The following is a 9,796-nucleotide window of genomic DNA, read 5'->3' as shown; positions in this document are numbered from 1 at the left end:
AGAATTGCAGCTCTGTGAGGGAATTGTAGCTCCAATAGCTCCCAGGATTATTTGGGGAAAGCCATGGCGGTTTAAAGTGGTGTGACACTGCTTTAAATGTATTGTGTGGATGAGGCCTTAATCAGGCTCACGGACATCTAGATTGTTGCAGATTTTGAATTACCGCAGTGTAGTCGGAAAGATTGTGTTTATCACCCGTGACTATGAAAGATCACTCCGTCATTGTACTGTTTACAGTTGGGCTTTGCATGGAAATTTCACAGAATTTCTTACATGTCAAGGCCTTTTGGGCCGCACTGTTTATAGTCTCTTCCCTCCTGCCCCAAATTTTGTGAAGACTGCCATGAAAAGCTGATGCTGTCAGATTATCAAACTGAAAGCATCACCTCAGAGCTTCAAAATTCTCACTTTGAGTGTTCAGATGTCACATACAGGAGGGGGCAGGAGAGACTTAGTCTCTTCTTGAACTGCCTTGCTTCCTCACAGCAGTACAACAAGCCATTTCACAACTTCAAATGGAGGGTGTTTAAGACATATTATGAATACAAATAAAGTCATTAATTGGTACCTGTATGCCACTTTGTGAGTAATTTTTCCTTGAAAGAAGATTGTAAATTTGTAGAATCAATAATAAAACACAATATGGCGATTGAGTCTTGATTGCCCATTCATTATCAAGCCACATCCAAGACTTTGCGTTAGCTGGCATGGCTCAAAGCGCCATTAAATTGTTCAGGATGCCAACATAAATATCTGTACCTCATTTTGCTGAATTTCAGTGATTTGTCTTCTTTGGAGGAGTGCGGTGGGGCTGCTGTGGTTTCTCACCCACACTTCGTTGGTTGCTTTCTATGAATCCCTGCCTAGGTAACCCAGAGGAACTCCAAAGCCCCCAGAAGCGACTGAGATTTCATTTCTCTGCCACCCACTCCTTCCTTGACAGTGCTACTTGCACCCCATTCTATGGTGGGAGGGGTGGGCACCGCATTGGTTTACAGGTGAGGAGACAGAGTGGCATACATTGTGGGTAAGACAGCAAATACCACAAACGTCACAGCCATGTCTGAACTGATATGCAGCATAAGACACGTCTTTCATGTTTGCTGTAAGTCGCGGAGGCAGCCAAAACATGAAGCAAAGGAAGGCCGTCTCAGGCAGTGAGTTCTGAGTGCCATTGAGAATGCACAGAATGAGAGAGGCATATCTGACAGACAGGGCACAATCCACCAGGAAGTTCTCCTGCACAAGTCCCTCATGTCTCTGTTCTGACCCCTCTCCTAGGACTGTCCCTTCTGAGTAAGACTCAGCCTCCTCCAGGCCTATGGTTAGCTAAGTAAAAACAAGATACTTAGCTACATGCACATATTAAGTGAACATCTATTTTGGCTCAGAGATTAGTTAAGGAAAAACAAGCTATGTGGCTGTATGCTATGTAATTAGGCAAATTATTTGTTTGGCCCTCTGTCTGATCTTTGGCTGAGTATTTTCTTCTTTGCCGTCCACCCACCTAAAATAAAACCAGCCCTAAAGTGGTAGCACACTTTCATCTTCTTGTTAAAGAAGATTGACACCACAGTGGTGATACTCTTATAAAAGCTTGGGGAGATCAGGCAGCAACTATTAAACAGCAGGAACAGTAAAGCAGTAACAATAAGAAAGTTGCTGATCTTGACCCTGTAGCGTAGCGTGGGGGGCACGGGTGGTTTCCCCGGGTGCAAAACTGTTAGGGGTGCAAACTTTCAACACCTGATGCTGCCTCAATACAGCTGTGCTATTCCGCAGCTGGGCTCCATTGAAAATGGCTTCTGCATACAAACCAGGAAGTGACCTCTCCAGATGACGAAACGACTTCCTTTCTTATCTCTGTGGCTGAGATCTCCTGGTTGACGCAGACGCCATTAGGCAGTTGAATGCACATGTGTACTCCAAACATTTCCCTCCCACTACCCGCCTCTGTGCAGCCCTGGGCACAGGCAACCCACGCTGCGCCACTGCCTTGACCTTTGGTCCTGCTCTGGTCTGCCTCTTTGTGGTTCGAGGACCTGACCCCCGCTTGGAGGAATAAAGACACATGGACACAGTATATAAGGTTAATGGGCAAGAAAAGGCCACAACTTTACTGATTACAGCAAGTGAGAAGGTATTGGCTTAGGCACTGGACCACGGAAGATTTCACTCCACCCACTCAAAGAGGGGTGAGCCTGAAGAGGAGTTAACCACCAGTCGGGGGAGCCTGTTGATGCTAATACAACTATAAGCTCTCCCCTGATGTCACCGAGGGTCGTGCCTTGGCCCCCCGCCACACAGGCATCGGACAGGATTCACAACTGCCGGATTCCTTTAACGGAATACCCAAATTTGAAGGGGTAGGCAATGGCCACACCTTGCCCTTCCACACACCAACAACACATTCCAATGCCTAATCGCCAAATACCAAGAAAGTTGTGACGATTGCTATGAGGTAGGCGGAAAAAACCAAAAGGCCGATTGCCAGTTGGAAAAAATTCCTACCAGCCCCCCTGGGCAACCTGGGTGACCAACCATAGGTCCATAGCAAGGTCAAGAGAAAAGCTAAGCCCTAAGCCCTAAGGGAGTGGTGGGTGGGTGACTCGCAATGAGAAGGTGAAAATGGGCAGAATGGCTGGCGTAGCTGTATCTTAAAGAGCAAACCACGCCCCCACCAAGCTGCCCGATTGGGTGCTCACCCGGGGGCGTAGCGCGCCAGCCAGGTGAGTGGGGCAGGGGGCATAACGCCTCCTGCATGACGCGGGAATTGCTAACCCTTGGTGTCATTTGACTTCCTTCCTCCTGTCCGGGAGCAACGCAGACCCAATCGGTGAACCCCAATAAGGCTACAGTACCCTGTTCCAACCAACTGAGCTACCTCTGGTTCATTTACCAGCAACTCCAAGGTAGGGGTGGGGAAAGTCTCCCTTCTGAAGCTTTGGAGAGCTGTTGACAGTCAGTGTAGATAGTACTTAGTTAGATGACCCAATGGTCCAATTTCGTATAAGACAGCTTACTACGTTTGGCTTCAAGAGACGCTTGAGCACAATGCATCCTGTTAACTGCTGGAGGCTCGCTCCTTAATTGCCCAGTAGGAATGCCTGTAATTGAGGTTTCAGCTGCCCAGCAGAAAGAGCAAAATGCCCTATCACCAAAGAGCATCTTGCTTCAGCATGTTGCCTATAATGTCTGCAGCTTCAAAGACAATAAGCTTTCTGCCTGAAGCCACAACACCTGACACTGGCGGCAGTTTGCAGAGAGAGCTTCAGCTGGCACACAGAGAACTGTAATGAAAAGCCTTGCAAATGAGGCTATTGCCCCACCTGTGACAAGACCGCTGGTGGGGAAAAACAACCCTTGCAGAAGGCAGACAAGATGCACGGCCAGACTCAAAAAGTCAGTACTGTATGAATGAGAACGGCCCCTTTGAGCACCTCTAGGCGGTTGCAGTTTTTGGGTGGAATTCAGTTGCATCACAGAAGATTCAGGCCGTGCAATTAAAGATTTTATTTATTTTTTTATTTTGTCGGCTGCCCCTCATCCAAAGATCACAACATAAAAATACAGCCAAACCTCGGTTCCCGAATGCCTCCATTTTGGAACACTTCAGCTCCCGAACGCCAAAAACCCAGAAGTAAATGCTCTGGTTTTGAACGTTTTTTGGAAGCCAAACGTCCGACACGGCTTCCGCTTGAGTGCAGGAAGCTCTTGCAACTAATCGGAAGCCATACCTCGGTTGTCAAACATTTCAGAAGCCGAACAGACTTCCAGAACGGATTACGTTTGACAACCGAGGTTTGACTGCACAAAATGAGAACATGAAATGCATAAGAAAACAAAAGCAAACAAATAATTCCCCTTCCACAAAGGCCATAGAATGATACTTAGTCAAACATCTCATTACAGAGAAATGTTGAATGAATGCATCAGCCACCAGCCATAGCAATAAAACAACAAAATGCGGTATACAGAAAACAAAGGTAAAAAGTCAATTATATAAAATACGTTTTGGGGGTTTGGGTCAATAGTCAAATAATGGATCTTATTCTAATTGCCCCGGCTAAAAACCTTGCAACCTTTGCTGTCACCTGCATGATGGAGCCTAGCTGGAGAGAGCATCCCGCAAGCGAGGTCCCACTCCTCCCATCGTGAAGCAGCAGTGAGAAGAAACTGCAGCTTGAGTTGATCCAGTATCAAGCTGATAAAGAACATGAACCTCTGTCAGGAATAAGAATGTAAGGATTGCATTGCTGGATTAGACCAAGGTCCATAGCTTATCATCTTTTGTTTCTGACTAAGCCACGCAGTTGGCGCTGTGGTCTAAACCACTGAGCCTAGGGCTTGCCGATCAGAAGGTCGGCGGTTCGAATCCCCACGACAAAGTGAGCTCCCATTGCTCGGTCCCAGCTCCTGCCAACCTAGCAGTTCGAAAGCACGTCAAAGTGCAAGTAGATAAATAGGTACCGCTCCAGCAGGAAGGTAAACGGCGTTTCCATGTGCTGCTCTGGTTTGCCAGAAGTGGCTTTGTCATGCTGGCCACATGACCCGGAAGCTGTCTGTGGACAAACGTCAGCTCCCTCGGCCACTAGAGTGAGATGAGCACCGCAACCCCAGAGTCGTCCACCACTGGACTTAACGGTCAGGGGTCCCTTTACCTTTGCCTAAGCCCCATAGAAACTCACAAGCAGAACACTGGACACAGCAGCTAACTTCCCAGCAGCCTGTGAAGAGTCTTTGGAATTAGAGTGACATGATCCTGCCCTGCCTGCACCCAGTTACAGCAGAGCTGGAGCATTTTCCGAGGGAATTCTTGAAATGTCGTTTTGTGCTGCTTGTTTTGCAACTTTTTTCAACTGCTCCGGGAAAGTTGAGGGAGGTGATTTTGTGACCGACAGGCAGCACGATGTGAAACTCTTCTAAAAACCAAAAGAAGATATTTTCCCTGAGTTTGAATCAAGAGGGAAGTCTGTATGAATGCTCAAAATGCAGTGAGAGCCCCTCCACAAAAGGCTCGTGGCTCCAATTATGCCTACCTGTGCATATACCTTGAGTACATTCTAACATTCCCCACAGAGACCTTGTTAAGATAAAAGGGGAAGATCCTATGAGTGCAATTTTTGGAAGAAAATAATGATATGTGATAGATAAATACTTTTTTTAAAAAAAATGAAAGGTTTTATCATGTTTCCCTTTTTCACTGTATCTTTTGTGGCGTAGACTCTAGGTGGCAGTATGACCTTAGCAGAACTTTTATGGTGCTCAGAATCCATCAAAATTGCTCAGAAGTCACACACCGACACCTAAAACATGTGAAGTGTTTCTGCTGGTGTTACTATCAAACCAGGGTTTCGGTTATCGGCTGTGTGTCTGGGGTTAGGCCAATAATTTTCCAGCTGCTGTCTTACCTTCTGATTTTCCTTCTTCAGCCTTAAAAGGTAGGAAGGCTGCTAGGGTACCTATTAAGTAAATGGTCTCACTTAAGACAGCTAGAGAAAATGAGGGGACTTGGGCCTGAGGCCAAACTAGATATGCAGAAGACACATTAACCATTTCCAAATATATGTACTGTATGTATATGTATATGTATATGTATCAATCAATCAATCAATCAAAAAGATGGCCAGTTTGAGCAGAGTGGAAATGGAGCAGCTTTTTAAAACTTTGCCTTTCTGATTATTTTTTTCTGGCTCAGATTATGTTCTTCAAACTTAGAAGCATAGAATTATAGAATTGGAAGGGACCCCAAGGGACATCTAGTCCAACCCCCTGCAGTGCAGGATCCTGCCCACAGCCGTCCCTGGGTGGGCTTGAACCACCAACCTTGAGCTTGAAGGACATAATATGAAGCTTTCTATCCGTCACCATGCCTTGCCCCCGTGGTTGAGGGGGCCGGGGTCGTGCAACGTCATTCCGCCCACTATGTTCAATACTCCCTATGCTGATAAAATGACAGCCTTATTAGTTGAGAGCTGAGTGCAAGTCATCACCCAGCAGCTTCAGCACATGCCCATTTATTTATAGCATCTTTCACTGTCCAACCATTGAATTATGGATATCATTACAGTAGGGGAGCTGGGTTAGTTTTTATTAATAAGCTTATTAAAAGAAGCCAGTTGCACCTCTAAGGCTAACTGAAATTACTTTATTGAAAGAGCATGAGCTTTTGTAGGCAATTACTACAGCAAATGGAACTATGAGCTGCAAGGCAGGGAATAATAATATAACACTTAGGACTGATACAATTTTACTGAGGTTTTATTGAACCGAAGACATACCAAATTGTAGCTTAGGCTGCAATCTTTACCATAGTTCGCATGAAGCAGGCCCAGAAGAACAGAATTTTCTTCTGATGAGACATAGTTCGGATTGTGTTGCTAGTCTTGTTGCCGTGTTGCTACACCTGATTTTAATTGATATAACGTTTACATGCAGTCTTCCTCAATTTCTAAGGAAGTAGTTAGAGACATTTCAGAAAATTCCATGTACCAAACACGCTTCTCTTTGCTTTTAGGTTGTGAGAAAAACTATACAGTGGTACCTCGGGTTACATACGCTTCAGGTTACAGACTCCGCTAACCCAGAAATAGTGCTTCAGGTTAAGAACTTTGCTTCAGGATAAGAACAGAAATTGGGCTCCGGCGACGCGGCAGCAGCAGGAGGCCCCATTAGCTAAAGTGGAGCTTCAGGTTAAGAACAGTTTCAGGATAAGAATGACCCTCCAGAACGAATTAAGTACTTAACCCGAGGTACCACTGTACTCCCTCTTTTGGCTTTGAATGATGTAGATAAATATTTTAATTCAAAAATTATCTGGAGGAATCCAGTGTTGATCTACATCGCCATGTCAAACATTCCATCAGTTAGTTGGCATTCGTCTGTCTTGGGAGATGATGGAGGAATGTGCCTTTGGAGGTGAAGTCAAACCGTTGGAAAGTTACAGGGCCTGCTGTGGCTACAGAGACCAATACGGGAGAGACATGTTTTATTGCAGGTGGGGCAGATGGAGGTGTCTGGTTGTGCAGATGCAACATGGCTTCTCTTCTCTCTGCACTCCTCCCAGCGGTCATTCCTTCTCTGGTCGTAAACCGACTGTCTTTCTCCAGGCATTGTGGTCATCTGCAAGGGATTCCCACATAGCAGGGTTAACGTTGCCAGTCTTTGTGTCTCATTTGCAGACATCTTTGTAACACATGGGGCTACCTTTGAAGGTGACCCGGAAACTGCAATTAATCCAGAATGCGGCAGCTAGACTGGTGACTGGGAGCGGCCGCCAGGACCACATAACACCGGTCCTGTTAATTAGTTGACCAATGCCATGATCTCTGTGTAATAACCAATAGCTGTTTTTTGAATGGTCGTTGTTAATAACAGAATCATCACTGTCTGTAATTTCTGCATTTCATTTCCCTCTGAACTTTCCCCATGACCCCCATATGTGTATGTGGGTGTTGGCCTCTAGACTTTTTGTTGATAATTTGTCATATTGACATGTCACACAAACTGATATCATACTTAGCAAGAAACCATGGGAGTCTGCGGCTATCTGTGAACATTTGGATGGATCTCTGTGTAGCATGCCTTTAGTTAAAATAGCAGTGAAAAGTTAAAACAGGCAAAACAAAAAGAAAGTCACATAGGGAGGGAAAATAGATTTAAAAGTCAGTGTCTTTCTTTGAAGATGTAGAGGCCAGACATTTGAGATCATTTTATTGCCCCCTTTCTCATGGAGAAATCTCCTGTGCTGAGACCAGACATGATGTCAGTTTTGACAACATAGCTTGCTGTCAGCTTAAGGAAAGCTGCTACTAAAAGAAGTGTACACATGTATATAATGGGGAAGCAATGTATTAATGCAGAGGTGTTACAGCAAAAATGCAGCAGTTTCTCCTCCCACCCCCAAGAACAGGAGTTGTGATCTTGTGGAGGTTTTCTGTTCACATGTTATGCTGCTCATGCAAATAAGCCACTTAGGAACAGCTATTTCCACTCATTTCCTTAAGGGCAGGTTTACACTGTAATTTTAAACCAATTTCAAACCTTTTAATTATGTAGGAAATAGATTGAGGATTAAATGTGTATCTGAACCTCCTATCCTACACATGTGGGAGAAACGCAAAAGAAATCTAGCTTTGGAGCTTTCTTAGCAGAGTAAAAACACTTTTTTTGCAGCTTATTAAAGCTTAGGAATTAGGCAATTACACCTTTCTATCATTTTCACTTGTCTGCCTATCTTCCCCTTCTCCACCCCCGTTGCAGAGAACGAACCACATGTTCTTAGTAAGATTAACTGAAAAAACGATTTACTTACATTTCAATGAGGGCAGCAAATATAGCAAAGTGGTATGCAGAAAAATATTTCTAAGTTACAGTAAAATAAAAGTTGGTAGTCTTGGCTAACATGACTGAAAGTAGGAGCTTTAGCTATGGGTGTCTGGTCAGCTTGAAGGCATGGTGGAAAGAGAGAATTTCCTGACAGGCAGACGGAAATATCAAGGATTCCTTTGTTACATAGGGCATTGTTACATAGGACATAGTACATTGCCTCCAGAGGAGGCAAAGGGAGTGACCATACACAGAGGGTCCTTTGTGGGAAGCTCAAGAACTGTCTGTGCACTAGCCCTGTGCTTGTCTAGCAAAACATGCATTTGTGATTTTGGCTGCAAACCCCACCTTAGTGTTATTAATGTTTTTTATGATATACCCTGGGACCATTAAGGTATGTGCGGTACTCATTAGCAGCTTAAAACACAGTGAGGTCACTGAATGCATTTCAAATTGCACATGCACTTGCTGGACATACCAAAATGGTGACAGGTGTTAGAATTCCTGCTCCATAATACCAGTCATGGGATTCTTGTCTATCACATGACGGTGTATGTTTTGACTCCACAAAGTGGGAAGTGACGGGGACAGGATGTTTGTGTTACTGTGTTCCGTGAAGTGGGACTATTGTCCTTTGTTCTTTTCCCCTTTGCTGTCTGATGCTAGAGAGAGAGGGAGCCATGCTGCAGTGCTCCGTTTGTGTTTATATGTAAATAAAGTAGATTAGCCAAAATGCTGAGTTGCTGAGGTCTGTCACGCATGATGCGCAAACTCTGCGGATCCCTAAGTGTGCCGGTGTCGGTTGGCATTGGTCGCTGTGATGTTTGGGCTGAAGAAAGCTTTTGAAGCTACCGAACGAAAGCACAAGAGGGAGAGAACATGCCAGTCGGGCATGTGTCTCTGCCAGGGTCCTACTCGAGTGTAGGGTGAACTCCTGACAGCAGGGTGTCTTCACTTGATGCACATTACCTGATTTTATCCCCTATGCCTGCCTGTACAAACCCTATTCAAGGAACCTGTCCTCTGCACATGCACAACAATGTTCTTACCTGTACACAACCTAGCTTAACTGCAGCTTGCATTTCAAGTAGGAGGGAAGCTGGTTTGAGGGAAAACGCATAAAACAGGAGTATTTTTCAAGAAGCTATAGGATACAGGGGGATTGTGGCCAATGCCATGTGCACTTGGCTTCAAACACCATTGGTGGGAGTGCACTGGAGCCAGAATAGAGGGTATGCAGCCTTAGTGAAGAGGGGATTTATAAACTGAAATTATCAACCAGTCCTGCCAGTGGCATTAATTTTTCAGACGGGATATACATCTCTAAGGAAGAAACCTCAGCACACTCATAAAAGTACTATTTCCCCTAGTTTTGTCATTTAAGCTGGTTTCGAACTGGTTTAGAATCTGTAGATAAGTCTTGAAACCACTGGCCTTCTGTTGAGAGTTCTTCTTTTAAAGTACTTGT

General features: G+C 44.9%; 1 long non-coding RNA gene across 1 annotated transcript; it reads right to left on the bottom strand.

Moving 5' to 3' along the window:
• Positions 1–6,245: 6,245 nt before the first annotated feature.
• LOC308577108 lies at positions 6,246–8,446 on the bottom strand. The gene is made up of 2 exons (XR_014003447.1): positions 8,315–8,446; positions 6,246–6,451 (listed from the first exon to the last, which is right to left on the bottom strand). It is a non-coding gene; the product is annotated as an uncharacterized lncRNA (long non-coding RNA).
• Between the last annotated feature and the right edge of the window lie 1,350 nt (positions 8,447–9,796).

This window comes from Podarcis bocagei, assembly GCF_964188305.1.
Source record: "Podarcis bocagei genome assembly, chromosome: 17".
Classification (NCBI taxonomy): Eukaryota; Metazoa; Chordata; class Lepidosauria; order Squamata; family Lacertidae; genus Podarcis; species Podarcis bocagei.
The sequence above is the reverse complement of the archived record's forward strand: the minus strand, read 5'-3'. Positions and strand labels throughout refer to the sequence as shown.